Raw genomic sequence first — 19581 nt, forward strand, 5'->3', positions numbered from 1 at the left:
AGAGGAGCAGGATAAGCAATTTGCTCGCTTTGCAGATTACCTCAGGACTCTTGAAATAAAGATTCCATTTGCAGAAGCACTTGAGCAAATACCTTCTTATGCCAAGTTCATGAAAGAGATCTTGAGTCATAAAAAGGATTGGAGAGAAACAGAAAGAGTTCTCCTCACTGAAGAATGCAGTGCAGTAATTCTGAAAAGCTTTCCTGAGAAGCTCAAGGACCCTGGGAGTTTTCTGATACCATGCATATTAGAAGGTCAATGCACCAAGACAGCTTTATGTGATCTTGGGGCAAGCATCAACCTAATACCTGCATCCACTATCAGAAAGCTTGGCTTAACTGAAGAAGTTAAACCGACCCGGATATGTCTCCAACTTGCTGATGGCTCCACTAAATACCCATCAGGCATGATTGAAGACATGATTGTCAGAGTTGGGCCATTCGCCTTTCCTACTGACTTTGTTGTGTTGGAAATGGAGGAGCACAAGAGTGCTACTCTCATTCTAGGAAGACCCTTCCTAGCAATTGGACGAACTCTCATTGATGTCCAACAGGGAGAGATAACCCTGAGAGTCAATGATGATGAGTTTAAGTTGAACGCTGTCAAAGCCATGCAGCATCCTGACACATCAAAAGACTGCATGAAAGTTAATCTTATTGATTCTTTAGTAGAAGAGATCAACATGGCTGAGAGTCTCGAATCAGAGTTGGAAAACATCTTTAAAGATGTTAAGCCTGACTTGGAGAATTCAGAGGACATGAAAGAGCCTCTGAGAATTTTTCTGGAAAAAGAAAAACCTCCTAAACCCGAGCTCAAGCCATTACCACCATCCTTGAAATATGCATTTCTGGGAGAAGGTGACACATTTCCAGTGATCATAAGCTCTGCCTTAAATTCACAGGAAGAGGAAGCACTTGTTCAAGTGCTAAGGACACACAAGACAGCTCTTGGGTGGTCCATAGGTGACCTTAAGGATAGACGACGTAAACTGGCGTTCAACGCCAGTTCTCTACCCAATTCTGGCGTCCAGCGCCAGAAAAGGATTAAAAGTTGGAGTTCAACGCCAGAAATGGATCCAAACCTGGCGTTGAACGCCCAAAATGGCCCTATGCACGTGAATTGCTTAAGTCTCAGCCCCAGCACACACCAAGTGGGACCCAGAAGTGGATCTCTATACCATCTGTTATAGTTTACTTAATTTCTGTAAACCTAGGCTACTAGTTTAGTATTTAAACAACTTTTAGAGACTTATTTTGTATCTCATGACATTTTAGATCTAAATTTTGTACTCTTTGACGGCATGAGTCTCTAAACTCCATTGTTGGGGGTGAGGAGCTCTGTTGTGTCTCAATGAATTAATGCAAGTATTTCTGTTTTCCATTCAAACATGCGTGTTCCTATCTAAGATATCCATTCGCGCCTAACTATGGAGAAGGCGAGTAGGATTCAGGAATTGAATGACTGTGACGAGCTTCAAACTCGCGAGTGCTGGGCATAGTGACAGACGCAAAAGGAGGGTGAATCCTATTCCAGCATGATCGGGAACCTCAGATGATTAGCCGTGCTGTGATAGAGCATTTAGACCATTTTCATAAGAGGAGGGGATTTAACCATTGACAACGGTGATGCCCCAAAATGCAGCTTGCCATAGAAGGGCGTGCGTGCGTGAATCAGAGAACAGAGGAAAGCAGAGATTCAGAAGACAAAGCATCTCCAAAACTCCAACATATTCTCCATTACTGCATAACAAGTAACTTTTAACCCATGCTCTCTTGTTTATTCACAATTCAACTGATAAATATAATTGACTTCCTGACTAAGAATTGCAAGATAACCATAGATTGCTTCAAACAAACAATCTCCGTGGGATTCGACCCTTACTCACGTAAGGTATTACTTGGACGACCCAGTGCACTTGCTGGTTAGTGGTACGAGTTGTGAAAAGTGTGATTCACAATTCGTGCACCAGTGCTACCACTGAAATGGAAGGTACTACTAAAACTGATTATACTGCTGATGAGGTAAAGTGATAAACCTGCTTTACTACTATAATCTTTGATTTGGTTGAATTGTTTAGGGAAAATGTCATTCTTTGAGTTTGATTGTATGATTGTAGACACCAATGGTTAGCTATGTTAATGTGCAAGCTATATTAGAAGCCAAAAGAACTTGTGATAAAGCTTCATCCTCTGGTGATTCTGAATCTTCTCAGGTGTGACTTTGTCATCCATTTTCATGCTAAAGGTTTTATTTTTATGTATAAATCATGCTGAACAATTTCTAAAGAGTCATCAAAAAGCTTTGTTTGTTTGTTAGTGTATGTGAGTGTGAATTGCATTAACTGGTTTGGTTGTCCAGGGGCCTAGAGTGATTGTTGTAGGACCTACTGACTCTGGAAAGAGTACCTTGTCGAGGATGCTTCTTAGCTGAGCGGCTAAGCAAGGTTCGAAGCCTACCTTCGTTGACTTGGATATTGGACAGGGATCTATAACGATTCCTGGATGCATTGCTGCTACACCAATTGAAATGCCCATTGACCCTGTTGAAGGAATTACTCTTGAGATGCCTCTTGTTTACTTTTTTGGCCATACAACTCCAAGGTAATTTCTGTTGTACTTTTATATCCTCTGTTTAATTGAATATTTAAGAGAATGGAAGTTGTTGATATACATGAAGGACGTGAGAATCCAATTGCAATTCACACTATTTGGTTTTGACAGTAATAATGTAGAATTGTATAAAGTGCTAGTCAAGGAACTAGGGCAGATGCTAGAGAGATAATTAGCTGGAAAAGCCGAATCTCGTGCTTCGGGCATGGTGATAAATACCATGGGGTGGATAGAGGGAGTAGGCTATGATGTAATTAACCTTCGAACTTGATGTTATTATTAAATTGGATGCCTTTCAAATATAGAATACACTTCTAGTTCTGATTAAAAAGATCTAAATTGTAATTGTCTCTCTTTCTCATTTGTTTTTGGGTTTTTCTTGCAGTTGCTATTGCATGCAATTCGTACACTTAAGGCCAATGTTGTCTTAGTTTTGGGTTAGGTAGAAACCTACCTTATCTTTATCCAATAGGCATTATAGTGCCTTCTGTATAAGCTGTGCGGTGATAGCCAGTTCTTTTGATGATTGTCCCCAAAATAATAATTGATTCTCAAATATTGTACCTGCTTATACACAGGAGATGGGTGTGGGTTCACACATTTATACTTCTTTCACTAATAGATTTCTTCTGGGGTGGATTGGTGTCTTATTCAGGCTTTTCATTTGATTTCATATAGGAAAAACTGTACAGCATGCTCAGAGATGTCCTGAATGGAGAGCCCAAAGTTGATGTTGTGAAACTTCAAACATCTGGTGGAGTTGTATCCAGGAATGTGAAAGTCCGCTAGAAGGCCAGAAGTTTTAGGATAAGAGTATGATACTTCTGCTTGCATTAAACATATGTTGCTATTTTCCTTTTATAATTTTTTCTGTTTGAGAGTATTTCAGTTTAAACTATTTGAATATTGTCTGTTCTTTGTTGGCACCTATTATGCTGAACTAATTAAAATTTAGTTATTAGTGTAAGGGGGTATTGTTATTCTTGTAGCCCAAATCCATCCTTTACAACAAATATAGCCAGACATCAATGAGAGGATCGAATTTATTGGCTGGTGCACGAAATTGTGGTTACACTTTCCACAACTCTGCACAACTAACCAGCAAGTGCACTGGGTCGTCCAAGTAATACCTTACGTGAGTAAGGATCGATCCCATGGAGATTGTCGGCTTGAAGCAAGCTATGGTTATTTTGTAAATCTTAGTCAGGAGATTAATGATAAGAGTGATTGTATTTATGAAAAATAAATAACATAAATTAAATAGTACTTGTGATTCAGTAATGAGGAACAGGTTGAGGTTCCGGAGATGCTCTGTCATCTGAATCTCTGCTTTCCTACTGTCTTCTTCTCCAAACACGCATGGCTTCCTTCAATGGCAAGCTTTATTATCCTCTCGGATGAAAAATACCAGGTACGATCTCTGTACGGCTAATCAACTGTCGGATTTCTCGTCTCGGATGAAAAATACCATGTACAGCTACCGCACGGCTAATCATCTGTCGGTTCCCACTAGCGTCGGAATAGGACACTTGTCCTTTTGCACACTGTCACTGCGCCCAACATTCGCAGGTTTGATGTTCGTCACAGTCATCCCTTCTCGGATCCTACTCTGAATACCACAAACAAGGTTTAGACTTTCCGGATCCCAGGAATGCTGCTAATTGGTTCTAGCTTATACCACGAAGGTTCTAACCTCCGGACTCGGTCCGTGGATTAGAAACCCAAGAGATACGCACTCATGCTGTCGCCCAATGACTACGTTGAGCTCAGATAGAATGGAGTGGTTGTCAGGCACGCGTTCATAGGGTTGAGGATAATGATGAGTGTCACGGATCATCATATTCTCCATATTGAAGTACGAGTGAGTATCTTAGAATAGAATCAAGCGTGATTGAATAGAAAATAGTAGTAATTGCATTAAGCCATTGAAACACAGCAGAGCTCCTCACCCCCACCTATGGGGTTTAGAGACTCATGCCGTAGAAAATACAATATGAAGTGTAAATTGTCATGAGGTGTAAACTGAATCTCTAAAAGTAGTTTTTATACTAAACTAGTAACTTTGGTTTACAGAAAATGAGTAACTAGGTGCAGATAGTACAGAAATCCACTTTTGGGACCCACTTAGTGCGTGCTTGGGCTGAGCTTTCAAGCTTTCACGTGCATATGCCCAAAATTGGCGTTAATCGCCATCCTGGGTGCCAGAATGGGCGTTTAACGCCAAGAATTATGCCAGTTCTGGCGTTTTACGCCAGAAAGTTTTAGGCTGAATTTTAACGCCAGTTTGGGCCATCAAATCTCAGGCAAAGTATGGAGTATTATATATTGCTGGAAAGCCCAAGATGTCTACTTTTCAAGGCAATTGAGAGTGCGCCAATTGAGCTTCTGTAGCTCCAGAAAATCCACTTCGAGTGCAGGATGGTCAGAATCCAACAGCATCTACAGTCCTTTCTCAGCCTCTGAATTAGATTTTTGCTCAGGTCCCTCAATTTCAGCCAGAAAATACCTGAAATTACAGAAAAACACAAAAACTCATAGTAAAATCCAGAAATGTGATTTTTGAATAAAAACTAATAAAAATATAATAAAAAGTAAATAAAACATACTAAAAACTATGTAAAAATAATGCCAAAAAGGGTATAAATTATCCGCTCATCACAACACCAAACTTAAATTGTTGCTTGTTCCCAAGCAACTAAAAACAAAATAGGATAAAAAGAAGGGAATATACAATGAATTCCAAATATCAATGAAGCTCATTTCCAATTAGATGAGCGGGTCTTGTAGCCTTTTTGTTTCTGAATAGTTTTGGCATCTCACTTGATCCTTTGAAGTTCAGAATGATTGGCATCTATAGGAACTCAGAATTCAGAAAGTGTTATTGATTCTCCTAGTTTAGTATGTTGATTCTTGAACACAGCTACTTTATGATTCTTGGCCGTGACGCTAAGCATTTTGTCTTCCAGTATTACCACTGGATACATAAATGCCACAGACACATAACTGGGTGAACCTTTTCAGATTGTGACTCAGCTTTGCTAGAGTCCCCAGTTAGAGGTGCCCAGAGCTCTTAAGCACACTCTTTTTGCTTTGGACCACAACTTTAACCACTCAGTCTCAAGCTCTTCACTTGGACCTTCATGCCACAAGCATATGGTTAGGGACAGCTTGATTTAGCCGCTTAGGCCAGGATTTTATTCCTTTGGGCCCTCCTATCCATTAATGCTCAAAGCCTTGGATCCTCTTTACCCTTGCCTTTTAGTTTAAAGGGCTATTGGCTTTTTCTGCTTGCTTTCTCTTTTTCTTTTTTTTTCACCATTTTTTTTATTTTTTTCGCAAGCTTCGTGTTCTTCACTGCTTTTTCTTGCTTCAAGAATCAATTTTATGATTTTACAGATTATCAATAACATTTCTCCTTTTTCATTATTCTTTCAAGAGCCAACAATTTTAACATTCATAAACTTCACTATAAAAAATATGCACTATTCAAGCATTCATTCAGAAAACAAAAAGTATTGCCACCACATCAAAATAATTAGATTATTTTCAAAATAGAATTCGAAATTCATGTACTTCTTTTTCTTTTCCAGAAAACATTTTTCATTTAAGAAAGGTGAAGGATTCATGGAACATTCATAGCTTTAAGACATAAACACTAGACACTAATGATCATGTAATAAAGACAAAAACATAGACAAAACATGAAGCACAAAAATAAAAAAAATAGAAAAATAAGAACAAGAAAATTAAAGAACGGGTCCACCGTAGTGACGGCGGCTAGTTCTTCCTCTTGAAGATCCTATGGAGTGCTTAAGCTCCTCAATATCTCTTCCTTGCCTTTGTTGCTCCTGTTGAGGTCCATGAGTGGCTCTCTTGTTTTGCTCCATCCTCTTTCTAGTGATGGGCTTTTGAGATGAATTTCTCCATTTTCCATGACTCGGAGTTGGAAGCAACTGCCTTCCATTTCCTCTTCCTAGAGGTTTCTCTGGCCTTAGGTGCTATTAATGGTTATGGAAAAACAAAAAGCAAAGCTTTTTCCACACCAAACTTAGAAGGTTTGCTCGTCCTCGAGCAAAATAAGATAGAAGGGAGTAGAAGAAGAATAATGTAATTAATTTTGAAAATTTATTACTGTATGCAAGAGAATTAAAAAGAGTTGAAAAGAATTTGAAAAGATATGTAAGTTTTGAAAACATTTTGGAAGGAATTGAAAAGGATTGAAAAAGAATTAAAAAGAATTGGAAAGATTATTAATTTTTGAAAATAGAAATTGAAAGATGAATGTTTAAAATATGTTTGATGCAAAAAAAATTATGAATTAAAGCATGAAAAATTGAAAAAAATTGAATTGGAAACAAAATTACCTCCCTTGTGTCATCCTGGCGTTAAACGCCCAGAATGCTATCCATTCTTGCGTTTAACACCCACTTGACTGCCTTTTTGGGTGTTTAACGCCCAGCCAGATACCTTGGCTGGCGTTAAACGCCAAGAATCCTTCTTTACTGGGTATTTTTCTGAATGCCCAGAATGCTGCCTGCATGGGCGTTAAACACCCATTCTGCTATCCTTACTGGTGTTTAAACGCCAGTAAGCCTGTCCTCCAGGGTGTGCTGTTTTTGATACCGCTTTAATTCTACAGCTGTTTTTATGACTCCACATGATCATCAACCTAAAGTAAACATTAAATAACAATGGAAAATGAAATGAAAAAGTAATTAACATAGATAAATAAGATTGGGTTGCCTCCCAATAAGCGCTTCTTTAATGTCTTTAGCTAGATCTTTACTGAGCTTTTTAATTTAGTCTCAGTTTTGAGCACTCTTACTCAACATTGCCTTCAAGATAATGTTTGACTCTCTGTCCATTAACAATGAACTTTTTGTCAGAGTCAATATCCTGAAGCTCTACATAACCATATGGTGACACACTTGTAATCACATATGGTCCTGTCCACCGGGATTTCAGTTTCCCAGGGAACAATCTGAGCCTAGAGTTAAACAGCAGAACCTTCTGTCCTGGCTTAAAGACTCTAGATGACAGTTTTTTGTCATGCCACCTTTTTGCTTTCTCTTTATAAATTTTAGCATTTTCGAAAGTATGCCCACAAAGCATATGACAGTTTCCCATATTGAATGCTGTTCTGTATGCCCAAAAAGTATCATCCAGACTTCTTGCCCAATCCTTTCTACAAGTACTTACAGTTCGTTCCAAGATTCGTTTAAGTTCTCTATTTGAGACTTCAGTCTGCCCATTTGTCTGTGGATGATATGGAGTGGCCACTTTATGGTTAATTCCATATCGGACCAGAGCAGAGTCAAGCTGTTTATTGCAGAAATGAGTGCCTCCATCATTGATCAGTATCCTCGGGACACCGAATCTGCTGAAGATATGCTTTTGGAGGAACTTCATCACTGTCTTAGTATCATTAGTGGGTGTTGCAATCGCCTCTACCCATTTAGATACATAGTCTACTGCCACTAGAATATAAGTGTTTGAATATGATGGTGGGAAAGGTCCCATGAAGTCAATACCCCATACATCAAACAACTCAATCTCTAGGATCCCTTGCTGAGGCATGGCATAACGGTGAGGAAGGTTACCAGCTCTCTGGAAACTGTCACAGTTACGTACAAACTCTCGGGAGTCTCTATAGAGAGTAGGCTAGTAGAAACCACATTGGAGAACCTTTGTGGCTGTTCGCTCACCTCCAAAGTGTCCTCCATATTGTGATCCATGGCAATGCCATAGGATCTTCTGTGCCTCTTCTCTAGGCACACATCTGCGGATTACTCCATCTGCACACCTCTTAAAGAGATATAGTTCATCCCACAAGTAGTACTTTGCATCAGAAATCAACTTTTTCATTTGTTGTTTACTGTACTCTTTGGGTATGAATCTCAAAGATTTATAGTTTGCAATGTCTGCAAACCATGGTAATTTTTGAATGGCAAAGAGTTGCTCATCCGGAAAGGTTTCAGAGATCTCAGTAGGAGGGAGGGACGCCCCTGCTACTGGTTCTATCCGGGACAGGTGATCTGCTACTTGGTTCTCTGTCCCTTTTCTGTCTCTTATTTCTATATCAAACTCTTGCAGAAGCAACACCCATCTTATGAGTCTGGGTTTTGAATCCTGCTTTGTGAGGAGATATTTCAGAGCAGCATGGTCAGTGTACACAATCACTTTTGATCCCACTAAATAAGATCTGAACTTGTCAATGGCATAAACCACTGCAAGCAACTCCTTTTCTGTGGTTGTGTAATTCTTCTGTGTGTCATTCAAAACACGGATAGCATAGTAAATGATGTGCAGAAGCTTGTTATGCCTCTGTCCCAATACTGCACCAATGGCGTGGTCACTGGCATCACACATTAGTTCGAATGGTAATGTCCAGTCTAGTGCAGAAATGACTGGTGCTGTGACCAGCTTGGCTTTTAGATTCTTGATAAACCCCATATTTAGGGTTTATCTTGTGTTGAATTTAGAGGGTTTTGTCAACCTTTCTCCCATTTATCCAATGAAATAGCATGGTTTTGTAAATTCTCCTTTAATTGTACTTAAGAGTGAAAACATGCTTTTTAGGTCCTTAATTGTTTAATCTTGATTTACCTTTGATTCCATTAGATGCCTTGATATGTTTGTTAAGTGATTTCAGATTTAGGAGGCAAATATTGGATCAAGAGAATGAAGGAAAAGCATGTAAAAATGGAGAACTCATGAAGAAATGAAGGAATTGCAAAAGTTGTCAAGCTGACCTCTTCGCACTTAAACAACCATAACTTGAGCTACAGAGGTCCAAATGATGCGGTTCTAGTTGCGTTGGAAAGCTAACATCCGGGGCTTTGAAACGATATAAGATTTGCCATAGTTGCTACACGTATGGTGATGCGTACGCGCACGCGTCGTTGCTGCCATATGATCCACTTAAAGCAATACATGGCCAGCGAATTCTAAAGCCTTGTGGGCCCAATCCAACTCATTTCTGATGCTATTTAAACCAAGGATTAAAGGGGAATCAGGGGACTTTACATACTTTCACACATTAGTTTAGTTTAGTTTAATTTTTGGAGGGAAAGTTAGTTTTAGAGAGAGAAGCTCTCACTTCTCTCTAGGATTAGAATTAGGATTAGGTTTAGATCTAGATCTACTTCTTCTTCTTCTCTCTTAATTTTCCTCTTTCATCCTTAATTGTTCTCTTGTAATTGTAGCATTCTACTTCTCTTGTAATTCCTTTGCATTGTTAGTTGTAGCTTATGAACTTTCTTTTATAGATCTATATTTCTTCTTCAATGCAATTAGTAAGTTCTTTGTTGTTTCATAATTGTCTTCCTTTTCTATTGTTGATCTCTTGCTATTCTAGTTAGATCTCTCTTTAATTCTTACAATTCATGTTGTTTACTTTTATTGCCTTCTATGTGTTTGTTAAAATGCTTCTTCTAGTTATGAGTTTACTTTTCTATTGTTTTGCCTTTCTATTGTTAATCTCTTACTTTTGTAGTTGTAGATTCCTTTAATTCTTGTAATTTACTATGATTTCCTTCTATGCCTTCTAAGTGTTTGATAAAATTCTTGGTTGGATTTTAGAATAGAATTTTATGATTCTTGGCTTGGGAAGGTAACTTAGGAACTCTTGAGTTACTGATGTCCAAGTGATTGACGATTGGGAGCCATTAACTCTAGATCTCACTAATTGAATTGGTGGAGAACTAGGACTTATGGACTTGGATTGACATAGCTCACTTGACTTTCCTCTACTATTAGTTAGGGGTTAACTTAGTGAGGTTGGTCTTTGCCAATTCTCATGTTGTGGTTAGTGATTAGGATAGAGATCCTTGACCACCAACCTTTGCCAAGACCTTTTTAGTTGTTAGTTTATTTCCATTGTCATTTACTTTTCATGTTTCTTATCAAAAACCCCAAACATAACTCATAACCAATAACAAGACACTTTATTGTAATTCCTAGGGAGAACGACCCGAGGTTCTAATACTTCGGTTTATAAATTTAGGAGTTTGTTACTTGTGACAAACAAATTTTTGTATGAAAAGATTGATGTTGGTTTAGAAACTATATTACAATGAGACTTATTGTGAATTCTAAACCGTCAAAAGTCTAATCATCAAAATGGCGCTGTTGCCGGGGAATTGCAATGGTGTTATGTTATTGGTTATTGTATATATGTGAATAGTGTGAATATGTTTGCTTTTGTTAGTTCTTGCTAGTTTTAGGATTTAATTTTCTTGCTTCTTATTTGATTTTTGTTTTCATATTCTCTTGCTATCATGAATTCTTACTTTGGCTATGAAATTTGGTCCTAATTGTGTTGTAGGAAATGTGAACTTCAATGATGATACTCATTATGGATGGAACCAACAAAGATGGGAGGAGCCTCAAGGAATTGATCACTCCTATTGGCAACAACCTCCGGATACATATAGGTATAATCACCATCATAATACATGTCAATTCAATGGCTATGGTGAATCTTTTTTGGATAATCAACAACCACCATCATATGCCTATGAATCTTGTCCTCAATATGAACCTCAACCATTCTCACAAGCCTCTTATTACCAAACACCTTTCTATGATCCATATCCATCATATGACCAATCATCCATACCATATTCTCATGACCATTATGAGCAAGAGCCTCTAGAACCACCACGACCCTATCATGATTATTACCAAGAACCACCTCAATGCACACAATCTCCATACCCTTACCAAGAAGAACCACCTTCCTACTATGAACCCTCTCTCCAAAATAATGAACCCTCTTATCCATCCCAAGCCCCAATGGATGACTCTCTTACCTTGCTACTTCAAGGCTAAGCGGATATGCAAAGGAACACCCTAGAGTTTGTGACTAATTTGACTAAGGTAGTGCATACTTTAGCCTACCAATGTTTGAACACTCAAGGTGCTTCCGTGGCTACATGTGAAAAAGCAAAAGAAGAGCAAAGTATGAAGAAGAAATTAGGAAATCCAATGGACAAGGAGGAACCGTACTTTGTATTGGAGCAATTGGAGAAGTCTAGAGTTATTGAAAAAGAAGAAGAAGTGGTCAAAGATTTAAGAGATGCGGCACCACCATGTGAATCCCAACAACCTCCGGAGCTTATCAAAATTGAAGAATATGAAAAGGTTTATCAAGAGATGGATTCAATCATCAATGAATTTTTATCAAAAGTGGAATCCTCTCCTTTGGGACATGAAAATGTAGCTATTGAAGACAACTCCACACCAAGTGCCCTTGGTAACCTTGTTGAAGACTCTCTCAATGAGTGTGAAGTTGATGCGGAAGAAGATCTCACACAACCTCCCGAGTTTGGCTTGAATGATGATGAGGGGAAATTGGAAGAGGTCAACAACCAAGAAGAAATTGAAAGGAGTTGTCAAGAGGTGGAAATATCCAAAAAAGAGCATAAGGAAGTCGACCTTGCATTGTCTAAGTGTGGGGAGGCTTACCTCCCCAAGTCACCATCCAACGTGACATTCAAGTGGGTAAAATTCTTATCCCTAAGCTTTACTTTCTCACTTGAATATGGTTTGATTGAAAATGATGGTCAACTTAGCGCTCTTTGTGGAGTTAAGATTAGGAAAGAGTTGTGTAGTGGTTTGAAATGTCATTCTAAGCTCATGATGGTTGCAAGCTCAAAATTCAAGAGCAATGGTTGGTGTGGAACCAAATTGCATGGGTCTAGGAAGTTATTTGGAAGCTTCTTTGAGAATTCCAAGGCCATGCCACCTGGATGGAATAATGATGACCAAATCAAGGACGGGTGTCAAAACAAAGTGTAGGATCCCGGATCTCACAAGGAAAATCAAATTTGGGAGCTCATGGTTTGTGAAGAACTCCATCAAGGCTTGAAGATATTAAAATGGAAGAATGGAGCTCATTGGAGACTCAAGCATTTGTGGATGTTCAAAGATAACTTCAAGCACAAGCCACCTTGAGAGGAGCTCCCCATAAGTCCAACTTAAGGACAATAAACAAAAGTGCTAGGTGGGAGACACCCCACCATGGTAAACTCTTTCCACTCTCTTGTAGACTTGATTAATAAGTGATTTGAGTTACCATTGTAGGTAGTTTTCTCTCCATATACTTGTTTCGATAAATTGGTTGTTAGTTCCTTGAGATGCAAGTTTCCTTGTTTATTTTTGAAAACTCTTTAACAACCAAAAAGAATTTTATAATTTTGCATTTGTAGTTGATTTTGGAGTTGTAGGTAGTGTTAGGGAAATTTTAGGCTGTTTTTAGTATTTCAAAAAAAAAGGGGTCAGGGGCGCGTACGCATGCTGTGCGCGCGCGCACCCATACGTGGATACAGGCCCATACATTTTCCAGAGAGTTTGGCCAATCTCGCGCCAACGCTAGGCCAATGGCACAACCGCGTGTACGCGTGCACGCACTGTGGGCCTACGCGTCGATATTCACAATTTGAACACGCGCGCTCCCGTGCACATGCCGTGGACGTGCCGATTAGCCAACACAGTTTCCAGGCCTCCGACACGAGAGTTGCGCGAACCTTGGGCCAACATTGTGCCCCGCGCCTAACCCAACCCACGCGTACACGCCCTTCGGCCAAAAATGCACATCGGCGCTTAAGCGTGCATGACGCGTCCGCTCCGGTAAAAAAAAGAGTTTTTTTTTTCTCATCTTCCATTTTCTTTTGTCCATTGCATTTGCATACTTTTATTCTTTACATTTTCATTTTGTTTTTATAGCTTGTTTTTACTTCATTTTTTTTGAGTTTCTTATTTTAATAATGGTGTTGAACTTTTCTACTCAATTGTTGAGACTCTCTTGTATTATTTTGGTGCTTCGTGACTTGTAGCATTAACTGTAATATTTGTTCTATACACGAGATTAGTGCTTTAGTCCTTCCTAACTCATTACCCTTTGTTCTTGTGCCTCATTATCATTGAGTTAGGATGGGACCAATTGCTCTCATGCTTATCACTAATCTTGTTTGTGTCAATTCTTATTTGAACTTGATGCTCAACATGCTCTTCATGCCTCGATTTTACTCTTGCATCAAGTATTAGTTGATATGCCATTAGCTTATATTGTTTTCTCACTCACATGTTGTAGCTACCATGTTGTGACAACCTTACCCTTATTTGGCATTAGCCCCCGCCTATGTTCTCTTTGCTTTGATATCTTTGTTATAGGCTTAATTTTCTTCCTTTTTCTCTCCCTTTAGGTTGGCCACCAAGAAAGGAGGAAAAGGAAAAGCTTCGAGATGGGGCAACGAACAAGTTATCCGCACAACCTTTCGAATAAGCTCATCATTTGTAGCAACCCATCCACCTTGCTCCTCTTTGCATGCACCGAGGACGGTGCAATCTTCAAGTGTGGGGAGGTCGTTCAACCGATCTCCATGGGTAACAATTTCCTTTTCAACACCAATTTTTTTATTTTCTTTGTTAGATTAGTTATTGCATTGCATGATAGGTTGCATGTTAGTTAGAATCTTTATATATTTTATCACTTATTTTTATGCTAGGACTACTTGGTTAAGGTGATGATTTTTTTCCAAGAAAATTATTTTAGGGCACCCTACCAATTTGAAAAATTTTTGGTTGAACTTGCTTGAAAGAATTTATTTTGGAACATAGTTTTGAGCTAAGAACACAAGCTTGTGAGATTTGAGCCTAATGGCGTGGTCACATCTTATAACCACTTATTTTCCTTCTTGTGTGCATTGTTCTCTTTCTATGATTGTGATCTTTGATTTGTTTGATTCTTTATATCCATTATTTTGTGTATTCATGCATTTATATGATTGAAGTCATCATTTCATTTAGCTCATTTACCCAAATGGCCTTACCTTTTATCTTCCATTGTTAGCCAATTTGAGCCTATGCTTAACCCACTTTATTCATAATTTTAGCACATTACCAGCCTTAAAGCGGAAAACAATAAAAGGCCTTAATTTGGATCTTTGATTAGCTTAGACTAGTGTGTGTGTGTGTCATTTAAAGTGTGGGAAATCTTGGGATATTGGGTGAATAAAAGGGTAGTTTTGTATTTTTGTTGTAAATATTGGGAATTGGGTACATGCTCATGCGTAATGAATGTAAAACCTTATGCATTGATGATCTTGTATATAGAAAGAAGAATGAGAAAAACAAAAGAAAAATAAAAAGAAACAAAAAGAAGAGCATGGAAAAGAAAGAAAAAAAAATAGAAAAAGAAAGAAACAAAGAAAAAGAAAGAAATAAAAGGGGACAAAATGCCCCAAAGCAAAGCTCAATAAGGGTTAATGCATAAGTGTTGTAAAATGAAAAGGAATACATGAGTATGTGAAAACGTGAAAAAGTGAGAAAAATGGGTAGTTAGGTTAGCTTTGAAATTGTATAGGATATCATAGGTTAGGTGGGAAGTTTAAGCTTATCAAAGATTCAAATTTCAAGCTCATTTGACCAAATATACATCCTTACCTTGACCCTAACCCCATTACAACCTAAAGAAAAGACCTCATAATACTTGTACGCATGCATGAAATATATGTTGATTGTTAGAAGAAAAACAAATCTTAGAAAGCATGATTAGTAGAGAATTGAGAGAATCAACCCTACACACTTCCGCGACTAGAGTGCAAACACTTCCGGTGAGGGTTCGATGCTCAATTCCGTGATTCCCGACTTTCATAAGCTTTCTTCTTGCAAGTCTACTTGAACTTCATTTTTGTACTTGAATTGGTAGGATTCATGAGTCGTCATGGGACCTTATCCCTACTTGTGCATATATGTCTTGGAGGATTGATTTATTTTTAACCAAGTAGGTAGAATCATTTTGCATTTAGTTGCATTCATATAGTTTAGGTTGCATTTAGTTAGACCTCATTGAATAAATGTTGATATCCATTGCTTTTTCTTGGTTTAAGCATGAGGACATGCTTGGTTTAAGTGTGGGGAGGTTGATAAACCCCATATTTAGGGTTTATCTTGTGTTGAATTTAGAGGGTTTTGTCAACCTTTCTCCCATTTATCCAATGAAATAGCATGGTTTTGTAAATTCTCCTTTAATTGTGCTTAAGAGTGAAAACATGCTTTTTAGGTCCTTAATTGTTTAATCTTGATTTACCTTTGATTCCATTAGACGCCTTGATATGTTTGTTAAGTGATTTCAGATTTAGGAGGCAAAGATTGGATCAAGGGAATGAAGGAAAAGCATGTAAAAATGGAGAACTCATGAAGAAATGAAGGAATCGTAAAAGCTGTCAAGCCAACCTCTTCGCACTTAAACAACCATAACTTGAGCTACAGAGGTCCAAATGATGCGGTTCTAGTTGCGTTGGAAAGCTAACATCCGGGGCTTTGAAACAATATAAGATTTGCCATAGTTGCTACACGTATGGTGATGCGTACGCGCACTGTACGCACACGCATCGTTGCTGCCATATGATCCACTTAAAGCAATACGTGGCCAGCGAATTCTAAAGCCTTGTGGGCCCAATCCAACTCATTTCTGATGCTATTTAAGCCAAGGATTGAAGGGGAATCAGGAGAATTTACATACTTTCACACATTAGTTTAGTTTAGTTTAATTTTTGGAGGGAAAGTTAGTTTTAGAGAGAGAAGCTCTCACTTCTCTCTAGGATTAGAATTAGGATTAGGTTTAGATCTAGATCTACTTCTTCTTCTTTTCTCTTAATTTTCCTCTTTCATCCTTAATTTTTCTCTTGTAATTGTAGCATTCTACTTCTCTTGTAATTCCTTTCCATTGTTAGTTGTAGCTTATGAACTTTCTTTTGTAGATCTATATTTCTTCTTCAATGCAATTGGTAAGTTCTTTGTTGTTTCATAATTGTCTTCCTTTTCTATTGTTGATCTCTTGCTATTCTAGTTAGATCTCTCTTTAATTCTTACAATTCATGTTGTTTACTTTTATTGCCTTCTATGTGTTTGTTAAAATGCTTCTTCTAGTTATGAGTTTACTTTTCTATTGTTTTGCCTTTCAATTGTTAATCTCTTACTTTTGTAGTTGTAGATTCCTTTAATTCTTGTAATTTACTATGATTTCCTTTTATGCCTTTCAAGTGTTTGATAAAATGCTTGGTTGGATTTTAGAATAGAATTTTATGATTCTTGGCTTGGGAAGGTAACTTAGGAACTCTTGAGTTACTGATGTCCAAGTGATTGACGATTGCGAGTCATTAACTCTAGATCTCACTAATTGAATTGGTGGAGAACTAGGACTTATGGACTTGGATTGACATAGCTCACTTGACTTTCCTCTACTATTAGTTAGGGGTTAACTTAATGAGGTTGGTCCTTGCCAATTCTCATGTTGTGGTTAGTGATTAGGATAGAGATCCTTGACCACCAACCTTTGCCAAGACCTTTTTAGTTGTTAGTTTATTTCCATTGTCATTTACTTTTTATGTTTCTTATCAAAAACCCCAAACATAACTCATAACCAATAACAAGACACTTTATTGTAATTCCTAGGGAGAACGACCAGAGGTTCTAATACTTCGGTTTATAAATTTAGGGGTTTGTTACTTGTGACAAACAAATTTTTGTATGAAAGGATTGATGTTGGTTTAGAAACTATATTACAACGAGACTTATTGTGAATTCTAAACCGTCAAAAGTCTAATCATCAAAATGGCGCCGTTGCCGGAGAATTGCAATGGTGTTATGTTATTGGTTATTCGTATCCAGGTAAGGAGGCTCCCCCCAGTTCTCCTCTAACACACCCACCAAGGCTTGTTTTAACTCGTTTAAGCTCTCCCAAGAATACTTAACTACTACTGGATCCTTTTGCCATGACAAAGAGAAGGTGGGTTCATTATTTTCATCTAAAAAGAAGGGCCGAGCACCCTGATGCATGGAAACTTGTCTCTTAACAAATCTCCCTCGACAAGTATACCGAATTGTCGTCAAGTAAAAACTCACAATAGAGTGAGGTCGAATCCCACAGAGATTGATTGGTCAAGCAACTTTAATTGGAAGAATGTTCTAGTTGAGCTAAGCAGAATTTAGTTTGAGAGTTGCAGGAAATTAAATGGCGGGAAAGTAAATAACAGAAAATGTAAATGCTGGAAATAAAGAGCTGAAAATAGATGACAGAAAGTAAATTGCAGAATCTTAAATGTGAATAGGGAAGATGATCATAGAAGTAATTGGCAGAAATTAAAGAGAATGGTTAAGATCAGAAATGTGGAGTTCATTGGGCTTAGGAGATGTTGCATCCTCCGGATCAAGTTCATTTTCATCTCTTCCTCAATCAATGCATTCATTGATCTCCTTGGCAATCTTAAATGATTGAATTCCAATTCCTTGGTAATTCAATCTCTCAAATCTTGATCAATAGCCAATTCCTTGGTCCAATTGCTCATGAGAAGAGATGAAGTATGGTCACTGATTATACCACATGTATTTCCAAATCAAAGTGTTGGTAGGATTATATGTCACTATATCCATCCAAACCCCAATTTGGTCCAACATGAGAAAGCATTTCTAGCATGATCTCTTCATTCCTCTTCCAAGGTTCCGAAGAGATCCAAGTATGAATAGCTTCTTTTCCAAGATAACTACTCAATTGGATGAAGATTGAAAGCTTTCTAGTAAAATCAAGAGAAAAGAAAGAAGAAGAATGATGAAAACTATCATTGATCCATTAAATTACAATAGAGCTCCCTAACCCAATGAAAGGGGTTTAGTTGTTCATAGCTCTAGGAATGGAAAACAAAGATGGAGAATGCATTCTGAAAAGTTAAACTAGAAGTTACAGAGAAAGTAAAAATACAGAGAGTAATTCTAATAGTGCCCAAAAGCTCTCCTCTAGTTCAAAGTTCTCCCTATTTATACTATTCTTCTGATCTTCTAGTTGCTTCTTCAAGTCTTGGATATGGGCCTTTGGATCTTGAGTTGAAGCAGTTATCATCTTCAGTGGGCTTAGCTTTACTCGCAGAGAGAGAGTGTGAAGTAGGCATGGACTTTAGCTTAGGACGTTAATGGAGTTAACGTTAAGTGAAAGTGTGGGTTCGAGAACATTAGTGACAATCACCTTTTTCACTAACGTTCCTAACCCAAGAATGGTCCACGTTAACTTCAACGTTAGTGGCACCAACATGACCACTAACGTTGCCTCTTGGTCCTTCGCACACGTTATTGGGGTTTAACATTTTCAATAACGTTGAGAGCCCCCCTTTCTCCCTACGTTAGAGTCCACGTTAGTATAATTAACGTGGCCTTTAACGTAGGCTTGCCAAATCTTCGAGAGCGTTAGTGACACTAACCTTTGTCACTAACGCTTCGAAACGCCCCTTCTTCCCACGTTAGAGTTCACGTTAACTAGGTTAACGTGACTTCTAACGTGGTATTGATAGCCATCTCCAACGTTAGTGACAAAGGTGAGTGTCACTAACGTTGGCTCATCATTCTCTCCTCCACGTTAGCTTCCACGTTAACTGAGTTAACGTGGCAACTAATGTGGCTCAAAGTGGCTTAGTCCAACGTTAGTGACAAAGGTGAGTGGTGCGCGGAAATTGTGACTACACTTTGATTATGTAAAATTCATCGCTCTTTCTTTCCCTGGTAATGGCGCCAAAAATATGATGCCAATACCATGGTTCACAACTTCGCACAACTAACCAGCAAGTGCACTGGGTCGTCCAAGTAATACCTTACGTGAGTAAGGGTCGAATCCCACGGAGATTGTTGGTATGAAGCAAGCTATGGTCACCTTGCAAATCTCAGTCAGGTAGGGTTAAATGTGATTGGATTAGATAATTAAAAGATAAATAATAAAGGATAGAAATACTTATGTAATTCATTGGTGAGAATTTCAGATAAGCGAATAGAGATGCTTTCATTCTGTCACTACGCCCAGCAATCTCGAGTTTGAAGCTCGTCACAGTCATTCAATCATTGAATCCTACTCGGAATACCACAGACAAGGTTTAGACTTTCCGGATTCTCAAGAATGCTGCCAATGGATTCTAGCTTATACCAC

At 38.3% G+C, this 19581-nt stretch overlaps 1 protein-coding gene and 2 long non-coding RNA genes across 3 annotated transcripts in view; all 3 read left to right on the forward strand.

The window, feature by feature from the left end:
- LOC107604946 (protein CLP1 homolog) overlaps nucleotides 1–19581 on the forward strand; it is a 97831-nt gene that overhangs the window by 14412 nt on the left and 63838 nt on the right. The gene's annotated exons all lie outside the window — the stretch shown is intronic.
- On the forward strand, nucleotides 2143–2601 carry LOC110263483. The gene is made up of 2 exons (XR_002349203.1): nucleotides 2143–2212; nucleotides 2359–2601. It is a non-coding gene; the product is annotated as an uncharacterized LOC110263483 (long non-coding RNA).
- Nucleotides 2771–3052, forward strand: LOC110263482. Its single transcript, XR_002349202.1, has 2 exons — nucleotides 2771–2859; nucleotides 2995–3052. It is a non-coding gene; the product is annotated as an uncharacterized LOC110263482 (long non-coding RNA).

Source organism: Arachis ipaensis, chromosome B06, assembly GCF_000816755.2.
Source record: "Arachis ipaensis cultivar K30076 chromosome B06, Araip1.1, whole genome shotgun sequence".
NCBI classification, from domain to species: Eukaryota; Viridiplantae; Streptophyta; class Magnoliopsida; order Fabales; family Fabaceae; genus Arachis; species Arachis ipaensis.